At 41.1% G+C, this 12,959-nt stretch overlaps 2 pseudogenes; both read left to right on the top strand.

Annotated features, from left to right (window-relative positions):
• Positions 1 to 5,648: 5,648 nt before the first annotated feature.
• Positions 5,649 to 6,126, top strand: LOC144376385 (guanine nucleotide-binding protein G(I)/G(S)/G(O) subunit gamma-5 pseudogene; annotated as a pseudogene).
• Positions 6,127 to 7,637: 1,511 nt separating this feature from the next.
• LOC144376384 (small nuclear ribonucleoprotein E-like) lies at positions 7,638 to 8,202 on the top strand (annotated as a pseudogene).
• The last annotated feature ends 4,757 nt before the right edge of the window (positions 8,203 to 12,959 follow it).

Below are 12,959 nucleotides of genomic sequence, written 5' to 3'. Positions count from 1 at the left end.
AGGACATATACAACCTTCTGTATCTCCCCATAATACTCCCATTTTTCTCATCAAAAAGAAATCTCGTAAATGGAGATTACTGCAAGATTTAAGAGCCATTAACAATGAAATGGTCATTATGGGACCTGCTCAATCGGGGATTCCTCAATTGTCTGCTTTGCCAAAAACTTGGTATGTTTTAGTTATAGATATTAAAGATTGTTTTTTTTCAATTCCAATTCATCCTGAGGATAGTCCACGTTTTGCATTTACTATCCCTGCACTAAATCATGAAGGTCCTGATCAGAGATATGAATGGAAAGTACTCCCTCAAGGGATGGCTAACAGCCCAACTATGTGTCAAATTTATGTTAACAAAGTAATCCAGCCACTTAGAAATCAAAATCCTGAACTACAAATATTTCATTATATGGATGATGTATTATTAGCACACAAAGCTAAAAACACATTGCTAGAATGTTATGCCACACTTACAAACTTATTAAAAAATTATAATCTAGAGATAGCAATAGATAAAGTACAATTAAATTTTCCAATTAATTATTTAGGAGTTCTATTATCCTCAACCATGGTCCGTCCACCAAAAATTCAAATATGAGTAGATCAACTCAAATCACTTAATGACTTTCAAAAGTTATTAGGAGACATAAATTGGATAAGGCCTTATCTAGGTATTCCAACAGGAGAATTGGGACCTTTATTTGATATCCTAAAAGGTCCATCAGATCCAAATTCACCCCGAATGTTAACGCCTGAAGCAAGAAAGGCATTAAAAATCATTGAAACATATATGGAAAATATGCATTTGGATAGAATTGATATAAGTTTGCCTTTATTATTTATTGTACTACCAACAAAAAATATTCCTACAGGAGTATTTTGGCAAGAAGGTCCATTATTATGGATACATTTATCTTATTCTCCTAACACTATTCTTACTAGGTATCCTGAGGCTGTAGGACAATTAATACTCAAAGGAATAAAAACAGCAAAGGCAGTGTTTGGAATTTCTCCCCATAAAATTATTACTCCATATACTATGAATCAAATTGATGAATTAGCTAATGAGTTAAATACTTGGGCAATAATAATGTGCAAATCTAATGTTTCATTTGATAACCACTTACCATCTAATCCTTTATTGTCTTTTTGGTCATTGCATCCTGTAATTTTTCCAAAAATGACAAGAAAAACACCTATCATGAATGCTCCAAATATATTCACTGATGGGTCAAATAATGGTACAGCAGCAATAGTTACACCTGATCAAACTTTTACATTTTTAGTACCCAAACAATCAGCTCAAAAGGTAGAGCTTAATGCAGTATTACAAACTTTTGTGATGTTTAAAGATTCTGTATTTAATTTATTTTCTGATAGCCAGTATATAGTTAATGCTATAGTATCCCTTGAAGATGCTGGTAGGATTTCCCCTTCTTCTACTGTTTTCTCTTTGTTTTCCACTATACAAAGTTTAATCTGGGACAGAAAAGATCCATTCTTTATAGGACATATCAGGGCACATACAGGATTGCCTGGAGCCCTTAGTTTGGGCAATGATTTAGCAGATAAAACTACACATGACATACATATTTTCTCTACACTAGAAGAAGCTATAAATTTTCATGAAAGATTCCATGTCAATGCTAATACTTTACAACAGCGTTTTAAAATAACTAAGGAACAAGCTAAACAAATAATAAAACAATGTCAAAATTGTGTGACCTTTTTACCACAAGTTAATCTTGGAGTCAATCCTAGAGGATTGATGCCTAACCATATTTGGCAGATGGACATCACACACTTGCCAGAATTTGGAAAATTAAAATATTTGCATGTTACAGTTGATACTTCTTCTGGATTTTTGATGGGCTCCCTTCATGCCGGCGAAAAAACTAAAGATGTTATAGCTCATTGCTTACAAAATTTTGCCACTGTGGGCATTCCAAAACAGTTAAAAACAGATAATGCCCCTGGTTATACGTCTACTTCTTTTAAACAATTTTGCTCATCATTTGGCATTACTCATAGGAATCCCATACAATCCACAGGGACAAGGCATAGTTGAAAGAGCTCATCAAACTATTAAAATGTATTTATTAAAGCAAAAAGATGGAATTGGGAAGGGGTATATATTCCCCAAAGATAAACTTAAAATAACCCTTTTTACTCTAAACTTTTTAAATTTGGATTCATCAGGACTTAGTGCTGCAGAAAGGCATATGTGTCCAAAAAATGTACATAAGCCCAAGGTACTTTGGAAAGATATTCTAACAGGACAATGGAAAGGTCCTGACCCAGTAATTGTCTGGAATCGGGGGTCTGTTTGTGTGTTTCCACAGGAAGAACAGCAGCCGATTTGGATTCCGGAGAGATTAACTAAAATCCTGACCCAGTGATTGTCTGGAGTCGGGGGTCTGTTTTTGTGTTTCCACAGGGAGAACAGCAGCCGATTTGGATTCCAGAGAGATTAACCAAGGTTCTGACCCAGTGATTGTCTGGAGTCGGGGGTCTGTTTGTGTGCTTCCACAGGAAGAACAGCAGCCGATTTGGATTCCAGAGAGGTTAACCAAGGTTCTGACCCAGTGATTGTCTGGAGTCGGGGGCCTGTTTGTGTGTTTCCACAGGGAGAACAGCAGCTGATTTGGATTCCAGAGAGATTAACTAAAATCCTGACCCAGTGATTGTCTGGAGTCGGGGGTCTGTTTTTGTGTTTCCACAGGGAGAACAGCAGCCGATTTGGATTCCAGAGAGATTAACTAAAGCGATTTCTACAGACCAAAAAGAAGATGATTTAGCTCAAATCCATAATAGCTGATATCCCAAACTCCAATTTGGCTATCCTTACATCTGCGACAGAACCAGGATGCTTTTTTCAATATCTATTTTATTATTGCCCTTTCCCATATCATGAAGTTCTATTTTATTTTTTTGAGCTCATACAGACCTAGGTTAATGTTTTGCTGATCAGTTCTATTTTTTTTTGACTATAGAGTTTTTAAACATTGCAATAGAGATTTTACCTGTAAAAAGTTATAAGGCCTTTACTATTATGTTATGTGTTGTATGTATTATATTATATGTGCACACTTGTGTTTTGTGTTATATGTTTGAATGTACGTATGTCATATCATATATGATGAGCGCTCATGAAAAGATGGATCCAAATATTTTTTTTTTATTCACGTGATTTAAATGGTTTAATTTAAATTGGGTAAATAACTGTTAAGAATTGTTTTAATATGTAAACAAAAAAGGAGGTTAACAGATCTGTTTGTTTACTCTCACCTTTCGTTTTCATTATATTTAATAATTCTCTTCACTATAATGTAAATTGTTAAGAAAATTGTTTTCTTTTAGTGCCTTCTGGAATGTTACACAATTTTTTCTTTAGCTATTATTGCCAGAATTTCTATCTTCATCCCAGTGCCGATGAAGATAATATAAATTGTTAAGAAAATTGTTTTCTTTTAGTGTCTTCTGGAATGTTACCTAATTTTTTCTTTAGTCATTATTGCCAGAATTCCTATCTTCATCCCTGTGCCGGTGAAGACAAAGATAAAACTAATCTACAGTTTCTGCAATAGCCATCACTGAACTGCTTACAGAACTTGCACTGAACTGCTTACAGAACTATGTGTCACTTGTATGCATTGTGAACTATCTGTTGGTGCAGCGACTTGTGGTAGTGTTGGGGTATTTTTGCTGATGATATCATCGGTGGTACAATTTTCCCAAAAGGAGCCGTCAATTGACTTGGTATATCTTCCTCCCTTCTGCTTGTCATGATCATTCAGCTAAAATTTGGGGGTCAACAGAGGTGAGGCAAAGAACCTCACCCCCCCCCCCGCTGAGACCTCTCCACAGGTGTGGCTGTATACTGGACCGGTAGTCAATGACGGGTAAGATCCAATTACAATGGTACCAACCTAAGACAGGAGGCTGACGCCCTGAGGTCAGCTCATCCGAAGACGGGTAAGGACCATATGTAGTATTGGACAACCTAAGGCAGGCACGGTCCATAAGCCACATGCTTGTTGTTTAAACAGAGAGGGGGAGATGTTGAGAGCCACAGCCAAAGGGGCCCCAGCAAACTTCCAGCTGCCGGCTGATGATCCAGCTGCCAACAAACTTCCAGTTGCCGGCTGATGATTGGCTCACAGTGGCCCCAGCAACATCTAGCTGATTGGCTCCTCTGCGGTGATGTTCATTGGGCTGTTTCCCTGCCCTTCAGACTGCCAGCTGATGATTGGCTCACAGCAGCCCCAGCAACATCTAGCTGATTGGCTCCTCCACGGAGCTGCTCATTGGGGGACTTCTTTGGCTCCGCCCACGCGACCCAGCCAATCGGCCTCAAGAGCAGGAGGATTGTGGGAGGTTGAGAGGCTGGTGTGGGGGGGAGAGGCTTGTGGAAGCCGGTGGTGGCAGTTGGGCTCTGAGGGTTTTTCCCTGGAGCTCTTTTGTTTGGCGTTTGTAGTTCTAAAAATAAAGTTAGTTTCTTTTTGACAAGTGGCTCCTGATTTGTGCCAAGCCAGACTTCGGCACCCTAGATTTGCCATTAGCCCTACCTCCAGCATCCCTTCTGATCCAAGATTCAAATTCCTGGGAGTTTAATGGTATAAGTTACCTGTTTGAAATAATTAACCCAAAGGAGATAAAAGAAGGGTCTTCAACTCCCAAGATGGGAGGCTGCAATGGAAGAATTGTTCCAATAAAGCCTTCACACAATAAGAAAAATTTTAAAAAAGAATATGGTGGTAACGGAAGAGGGGAATTAGATATTGCACTGTGAAGAAAGACAAATGTCATTCACATTGATACTAAAAGAGAGATGGGCTGGGTGGGGGGGGCGGTTACTGGTAAAGGAGGAAATACAAGGGTGTAGTTTCAGAAGAAGTAGAAAGTGACCATCACAGTCCTCATGTAGCCGCCAGACAGCTATAAGAACCTGGACAACGGAGAACAGAAAATAGGTATTTCATGGAGTTCCCAGGCTAACATAGGAGCTGAACAAATATTTGTTCATTGAATTCACAACAAAATGGAAACCTAAAACATGCTATTTAGATACAAGGAACTGAGTTTCCTTCTGTTAGCTCAGTGAGGAATGTGTCCCCATAGACAGTAACTCATCCTTAGAACCAGTTGAGACTTCCCATTTACTCTTAGGCCCTCATCACACTGTGCTGGGTTATCTTTTGCCTTCTGTGTCAGAAGTATGGGGTCTCCATGAAGTTAGCCTTGGGCTTTCCCAGACTTCAGCTACACTGGAGTGACTGCTTTCATGCTCCCAGGAGACATGCTTCTCTTTCTGGATTTTCAGATAAAGAATCAGCCCTGAACCATGTGAATGAGAAGTAATACTCCATTTATGTATGTTGTGTCAAAATGCATTCTACTGTCATGTAGAATAGAACAAATAATAAAAAAAAGAATCAGCCCTTAATTCCTGGCAATTATTTATCTCTTTTTCTATAAGAATCTCTTTTCTAGCCAATCGCAGTGGTGCACGCCAGTAATCTCAGGAGTCTGAGACAGGACGATCGTGACTTCAAAGCCAGCCTCAGCAATGGCGAGGTGCTAAGCAACTCGTAAGACCCTGTCTCTAAAGAAAATACAAAAAAGGCCTGGGGATGTGACTCAGTGGTCAAGTGCCCCTGAGTTCAATCCACAGCACCCCCACAAAAAAGAATCCTCTCTGCTGCACGCTGCCCAGTCGTCTGGCCCAGCTGACAGTGACCTGTGGACCCTCTGACAGAAGAGTCACCTGGCCCTCAAATGCACCATGTCTGGTTCCTCCAGCATTGACACTATGAAGAAGGTGGTTCAGCAGGTCTGGCTGGAGGCCAGACTCAACCACGTGAAGGTTTCCCAGGCAGTTGCAGACTTGAAAAAATTTTGTCTGCAGAATGCTCACCATGATCCCCTACTGACTGGAGTATCTTCATGTACAAGTTCCTTCAGACCCCAGAAAGTCTATTCCTTTTTGTAGTCATCTTTCTGAGGTTTCCCAAACCCACTGCTCAAGAACCAGTGAATATTCAAGAGAGCTTAATTTGAAGCCTGTACAAAAAATTTCCCTATAACACATGTACCTTAATATAATCTACTTTTGTCAATCCTTAACATCTACCTCTCTGAATTTTCATGAATTTCTATTTCACAAGGGTAATTATTTTATATACACTGGCAGCAACATACAATAAAATATTTATTTATTTATTTTTTTTTTGGTACCAGGGATTGAACTCAAGGGCATTCAATCACTGAGCCACATCCCCAGCCCTATTTTGTGTTTTATTTAGAGACAGGATCTCACTGAGTTGTTTAGTGCCTTGCTTTTGCTGAGGCTGGCTTTGAACTCTCGATTCTCCTGTCTCAGTCTTCCCGGCTGCTAGGATTACAGGCAAGTGCCACTGTACCTGGCTCAAAATACTTAGTATTAAAAAAAAAATATCTTCCTCTTGCAGAGAAGCCACATAACCCAGATATTGAATCCTGGTGTACTATAAATCTGGATTTCAATTTTAGGTCTTTCCCTTATTTGCTGGTTGTCTCATCTTGTTTAATATGACCAGAGCCAGTTCATTACTCTGTGAAACTCCTGTCCTACAGGAATTTTGAGTGAAAATATACTTAAAGTTCCAGACACATAAAATACTGTATTTCTCATGATACCCAGCCATCAGGTCGTGTCCAAAAGATAGACCTATTAAAAATAATGCTCAAGGGCTGGGGATGTACCTCAGTGATAAATCGGTTGCTTGCATAAGGCCCTGTGTTAAATTCCCAGCATTGAAGACAAAAGAAAAGTTCAAGATACCACCTCCCCTCACCCAGAAAGAATATGTTAGACAGGTGTGGTGGCATCTGTGATCCCAGTGGCTTTGGAGGATGAGGCAGGAGAATTGCAGGTTCAAAGCTAGCCTTAGCAAATTAGTGAGGCCCTAAGAAACTCAGTGAGACTCTGTCTCTAAATAAAATACAAAAACATGCTGGGGATTTTGCTCAGCAGCTAAGCACCTCTGGGTTCAATTCCCAGTACCAAAAATAAGAATATGTTAGCTGGGACATGAGACTGATCAAATTATGTGCATTCAAGAATATGGTATAATGAATCCCAGTATTATGTATAATTTTACTAATAAAAATAAATAAATAGATTCCAATTTTTTACTTGGGGAAAAAAGCAATGTGTTAGCTTATCAACAACCCCAGAGTAAATCTGTAAATCTGATGCCTGGCATCATAAGTGTATCTGGTGGGTACAAATAATCATTTTCTAGAAACCCATTATTTTGTCATACAGCAACATTTCATTAGGTACTATCAGAGCTTGAATAAAATTTCCCAGTAAAATCTCTCCATTCTGGTCCAACGGTGTCATTCAGTGGTGGAGCAATTGCCTAGCTCACGTGAGGCTCTGGGTTTGATCCACAGCACAGGGATCTCCCAAATCCTTTAAAGAAACAAGTGGTTCGATACACAAAGATGTTTGTTAGATCGAAGGAAGGTCACCACAGTGTAAAAGTAAAGTGTAAAGCTTGAAATTACTACAGAGAATTAAATAAATTATAATATAAATTATAATAATTTTGTTATAGATTTTTATGTAGCCGTTAAGAGAGCCTGCAGAAATATATTTACTCACAAGTGGTTTCTGAGGTAATAGCATGCAGTCAGAGTGGTCTGTCAGAGATTCCACCACGGGTATGGTCGGGCCAAAAGCACAGAAGGCAATGGTGCAGCCCATCAACCTCTTCTTCAGATGCTTGCAAAATAGGTGCCAATTTCAGGGGTGGTTCTATGAGCAAATGAATATAATGATAAGGGCTGTATCATTAGTTATGATGAGTACATGAGCTTTGTATCAGATGATGCAGAACAGATTTATTTTAAAACAGTCAAGAAAACAACTGGGTTGGATCATGCTAAAAGAAGATAATATTAGGCTGGGTACAGTGGCGCCTGCCTGTAATCCCTGCAGCTTGGGAGGCTAAGACAGGAGGACCTCAGATTCAAAGCCAGCCTCAGTAAAAACAAGGTGCTAAGCAACTCAATGAGACCCTGTCTCTAAAATAAAATACCAAATAGGTCTGGGGATGTGGCTCAGTGGTCAAGTGTCATGAGTTCAATCCCAAGTACCCCCCCCCCAAAAAAAAAAGAGATAATATTATTCTGTCACAAAGTGTCTCCAACTAGAAATAATAACTGAAAGGCTGGGACTGTAGCTCAGTGGTAGAGCACCCGCCTTACACATGTGAGGCACTGGGTTTGATCCTCAGTACCACATAAAAATAAATAGATATTGTGTCCAACTACAACTAAATATATATATACATATTTATTTATATTGGGGGGAAACATTTTTTCCTATTGTTTTTGTTACCTTTTTGTTATCAGATGACAATGCTGTGGGGTTGATTTTATTTTAAAAAGTTCTGGGCCAGGACAGTGGCACATTCCTAAACTCAGGAGGCTGAGACAAGACTATCACAAGTTTAAGGCTAGCCTTAGAAACTTAGCAAGACCCTGTCTTAATAAAAGTAAAAAGAGTCTGGAATGTAGCTCAGTGATGCGTCCCTTGCCTAGGATACAATAGGTCTGGGGTTCAATCCCCAGTACCACACACATATACAAATAAAGGTTGGGGATATAGCTCAGGAATAGAGTGCTTACTTAGCATGTGCGAGGCCCTGGTTTTGATCTCACACACATACACACACGTTTATATTTAGTTATACAGAAAGGTATTCTATATAAATAAATTATAAAATTATATTGGGGAGGTGGCTGGGGTTGTGGCTAAGTGGTAGAGGGTACACTCGCCTTGCGTATGTGAGGCACTGGGTTTGATCCTCAGCATCACATAAAAAAAAAAAAAGGTATTATGTCCATCTATAACAATAAAAAATTTTTTTTAAATTAAATAACATTATATGTAATCCTTTTTCTTCGCAGTATTGGAGATTGAACTCAGGAGTGCTCTATCAGTGAACTACATCCCCAGCCCTTTTTGTTTTGAGACTGAGTCTCAATCAATTCCTGAGCCTGGCCTGGAACTTAGGATCCTCCTGCCTCAGCCTCTTGAGTCGCTGGGATTACAGTTGTGTATTACCATGCCCAGCTGTGATCCTGGTTTTATCATGTATATGTATGATTTTTTAATATAATTTAATCTTTTTTAAAAAAATATATTTTTTTTAGTTGTATTCGGACTCAATATCTTTATTTATTTTTATGTGGTGCTGAGGATCGAACCCAGGGCCTTCCACATGGTGGGCGAACGTTCTACCACTGAGCCATAACTCCAGCCCTAATGTAATTTAATCTTTTAAAAATTTTTTTTTTAGTTGTAGGTAGACATATTTATTTGTTTGGGTACTGGGGAATTGAACTCAGGGGCATTCAACTACAGAGCCACATCACCAGCCTTTTTTGTATTTTGTTTAGAGACAGGGTCTCATTGAGTTGCTTAGCGCCTCGTTTTTTGCTGAGACTGGCTTTGAACTGGTGATCCTCCTCCCTCAGCCTCTTGAGCCTCTGGGATTACAGGCAAGCACCATTGTGCTCATTTATTTATTTTATTTTAATGTAGTGCTGAGAGTCAAACCCAGTGCCTCACACATGGCAGGCAAGTGCTCAACCACTGAGCTACAACTTCAGCCCCAAATGTATGATATTTAAGGAAATATATAATAATTAGTGCTTCTCTAATTCTCCCACAATTATATGTACATAAATTAGGGGAATATGATCATTGCATCCTTTTTGTCTTGATATTAGCCTCTTCAAGGACTCTATTTTTTGGTACAGGGGATTGAAATAGGGGCTTTCACATGCTAGGCAAGTGTTCTACTAATGAGCACCATACCCAGCCAATGCCCTTGTTTTTAGACAGGGTCCCCCTGAGTTGCCCAAGCTGGCATCAAATTTGCCATCTTCCTGCCTCAGCCTCTTGAGTAGTGGGGATGAGGAGACATGTCCTGCAATGATTGGCTGAGACTAGATTTTTCAAAAAAAATTTTTCTCAAGGATATCTCTTAAGAAAATATAGGAACAAAACTGTGTCCAGAAAAACAATTGAAAATGTATATTGAAGGTAGACTTGAAAAGAATTTTCAAAATACATACAAAAAAGGAGGCATGAAAGAGAAACCAATGTACCTGATTGGTTTTACTTTTTTCTTTTCTTTTTTTTTTTTTTTAAAGCAATATGACGGTCTCCCCTCACTGACTTCTTTGCAGAGTCTGGAGCCTTTTCCTTTGTTCTCACTCACTGAGGGGTGAGATACATACCTCACCAGCTCACAGCAATTATCCTGATAGCTTTAGGATCAAGTTTTCTGGATATCTCAAAATTGAGCAAAGGGCACATGATAATGAATACTAATATGTTCCTGGAAAGATATCCTTCTGTGATAAACTAATAGTCTCCTGATTTAAAAATGTTTTCTTGGCCAGGTATGATGGGTGGTACAGGCCTGTAATCCCAGCAATGAAGACTGAGGCAGGGGGATGACAAGTTGGAGGCACCTTAGCAAAACCCAGACTCAAAATGAAAAATAGAAAAGGGCTGGGGATGTAGTTCAGTGGTAGAGCACCACTGGGGTTTAATCCTCAGTAACACACACAAACACACAATTTTCTGAACATTTACTTGGCATGACTAATCTGTAATAAGTGGATAAAATTCCTTTATCTTTGTAAATATCCTAGGTTTGGGAAAGAGAGGAGAGGGTCTTTCCTTAAAAGTCTAGGGTTGAGGACATGACTCAGTTGGTAGAGTGCTTCCCTGGCATGTGCCAGGCCCTGGATTTAATCCCCAGCACCACCAAAAAAAAAAAAAAAAAAAAGAGGCCAAAGTCTAGCTGGGGGAGATGGAAATATAAATAAAAAGTGAAAAATAACAAGAGAAAGATCATAATAGGTTTACTCACAAACTGACATGTTTTAGGGATGCATGGAAATTTGTCACCATCCAAGAGACAGGGGAGCATTCCAGAAGAAAAAAATTGTGTGTCACAACTTGAACTCACTGGTCAGGAAGATCAGTTCCTGGCCTTGAAAAATGGAGACCAGACCTTGTACAGAAAGTACCTCAAAGTACCACTGTCAGCTACAGCTCGTGAACATCTCCACAGGTTACCACAGTGAATGCTTGTCCGAGAAGCAAGATCAGGGACTCAAACAAGAGACATGTGTCCAAAATTATCAGAGATCTCTAATACTTTTGTGTTTAAGCCTTAAACAACAAGGGAACTGAAATCCTGTTTCAGCCCAAAGCCTCACTTTCCTCACAACACTGCAAGTGTTGCCTTTTGCTGAACCGATTACTCAACCTGTCGAGAGCTAATAATTTATGCCGCCCGGATCTCGGCGAGAGAAAAGAGAACCGATAATGGCAGGCAAAGCAGAGGCCTAGTGGGTCCGGCTGGGGTCTCCAATTTCTTCTGAGTTTCCCATTTTCTAGATGATCATCAATCTAAATGGTCCTCATACCTACTCCTTGTGTTCGCCCTTTCCCTCCTTCTCTCGCTCTACCAGTTTCTCCAGTTTTCAGGAACCAGAGTTAGTAGCTGACCAGGTCCTCCCGAGGCCAGCCTTTCCCCCGCCCCCGACGCCCCAGCCGCAGCCGCAGCCGCAGCCGCAGCCGCAGCCCCGCCTTCCCCAGCCCCCGCGGTATCAGCCGCAGGAGCTGAGCGGAGGGGCGGGGCGGCTGCGGGCGGGGCGGCGGCGCAGGCGCAGTGGCACTGGGCTCGCCGCTCTGAACTGCAGCTATGGAGCAGGCACCGCCGGACCCCGAGAGGCAGCTCAAGCCTGCGGCCCTGGAGCCGCTGGGTCGTCCCGACCCTGGGCTGGAGGCTGTGGCCGGTGAGGAAGCCGAAAGGGCCCGGGAAGAAGGCTCCGAAGCTGACACGGTGAGGAGAAGCGGCGGCGGAGGCCTCGAGGCCTGTGTCCGGGCCTAGTGAGCTAGGCTGGGCTGTGCGGGTGGGCTCGGCCTGGGAGGCCCCGGGGTCGCGGGGAACGGCTGGGCAGCAGAGGCCGCAGGTGCAGCACTGGGTGTGTTGAGGGGGAGGCTCTTCGTGGAAAGCAGGGGCTGTGGGTGGGGAGCGAACGTCAAGAGCACGGCGACCGACGGGAGGGCTTCGGAGGCGCGGGCTGTGGGGCTGTGGGTGCGGGGACCAGTCCTGCCGGCGAGGCTGGAGGAGCGGCAGCTTTCAGTGGTCGCTACACCTGAAAATTACAAAAAATATGTACATATATATAAATATCTGACAAGGGTTTTGCTGGGAAGATGGCTATTTAATGGGGGCACTGTGAGCGATGGACAGCGGTATTCGAGAAGGAAGGGAACGCCAAACTAGGGTGAGCAGCAAGTCGGAGCAATAAAGAGGGGTTGGCTGGGTGCAAACTGAAGAAAGTGCAAAGTTCTAGGTAAGGTGCAGATGAAATATTTTTTGTACTTGTTCGGCTCTAATTTCTTTACTTGGGGTAAGGTGTCATTTTCTATTGGAGACTTATCTGAATCCCTTTGGATAATTAGTGATTTTCACTTGTGTGAAAATGTAACATATTTGTAAGTGATTTCATTCCAAAGTGTCTATACTTGTAATGCAAGGTTTGTAGATCACTTTAAATAGAAGGACTTTAGCAATTCAGTACAGTGCTTCATGTTAGACCTTCCTGCCCGGTCTCCTTCAGTGTGCAGGCTCATCCAGTCATTTTGTTTCTTCGCACCCCCTCACCCCAACAGGTGTTAGTGCTAATATGAAACTGCCTGTTCTTAAGATTAATGGATAAGGAAAAGTCAAAAGTTGTTTGCTAAATGTAACTAGGAAGACTCTTAACTTCAAGTTTAGAGATCAGGTAATTAGAGTCTTAAGTACAGGAGTTGAAGATTTTGCCTGCTTAAGAAAATAACAAGCCATAGTAACATGAAGACTTTTTTTCAGTGT

This window comes from Ictidomys tridecemlineatus, chromosome 3 (assembly GCF_052094955.1).
Source record: "Ictidomys tridecemlineatus isolate mIctTri1 chromosome 3, mIctTri1.hap1, whole genome shotgun sequence".
NCBI classification, from domain to species: Eukaryota; Metazoa; Chordata; class Mammalia; order Rodentia; family Sciuridae; genus Ictidomys; species Ictidomys tridecemlineatus.
Note: the sequence above shows the minus strand (reverse complement) of the source record. Positions and strands in the feature narration are given on the sequence as shown.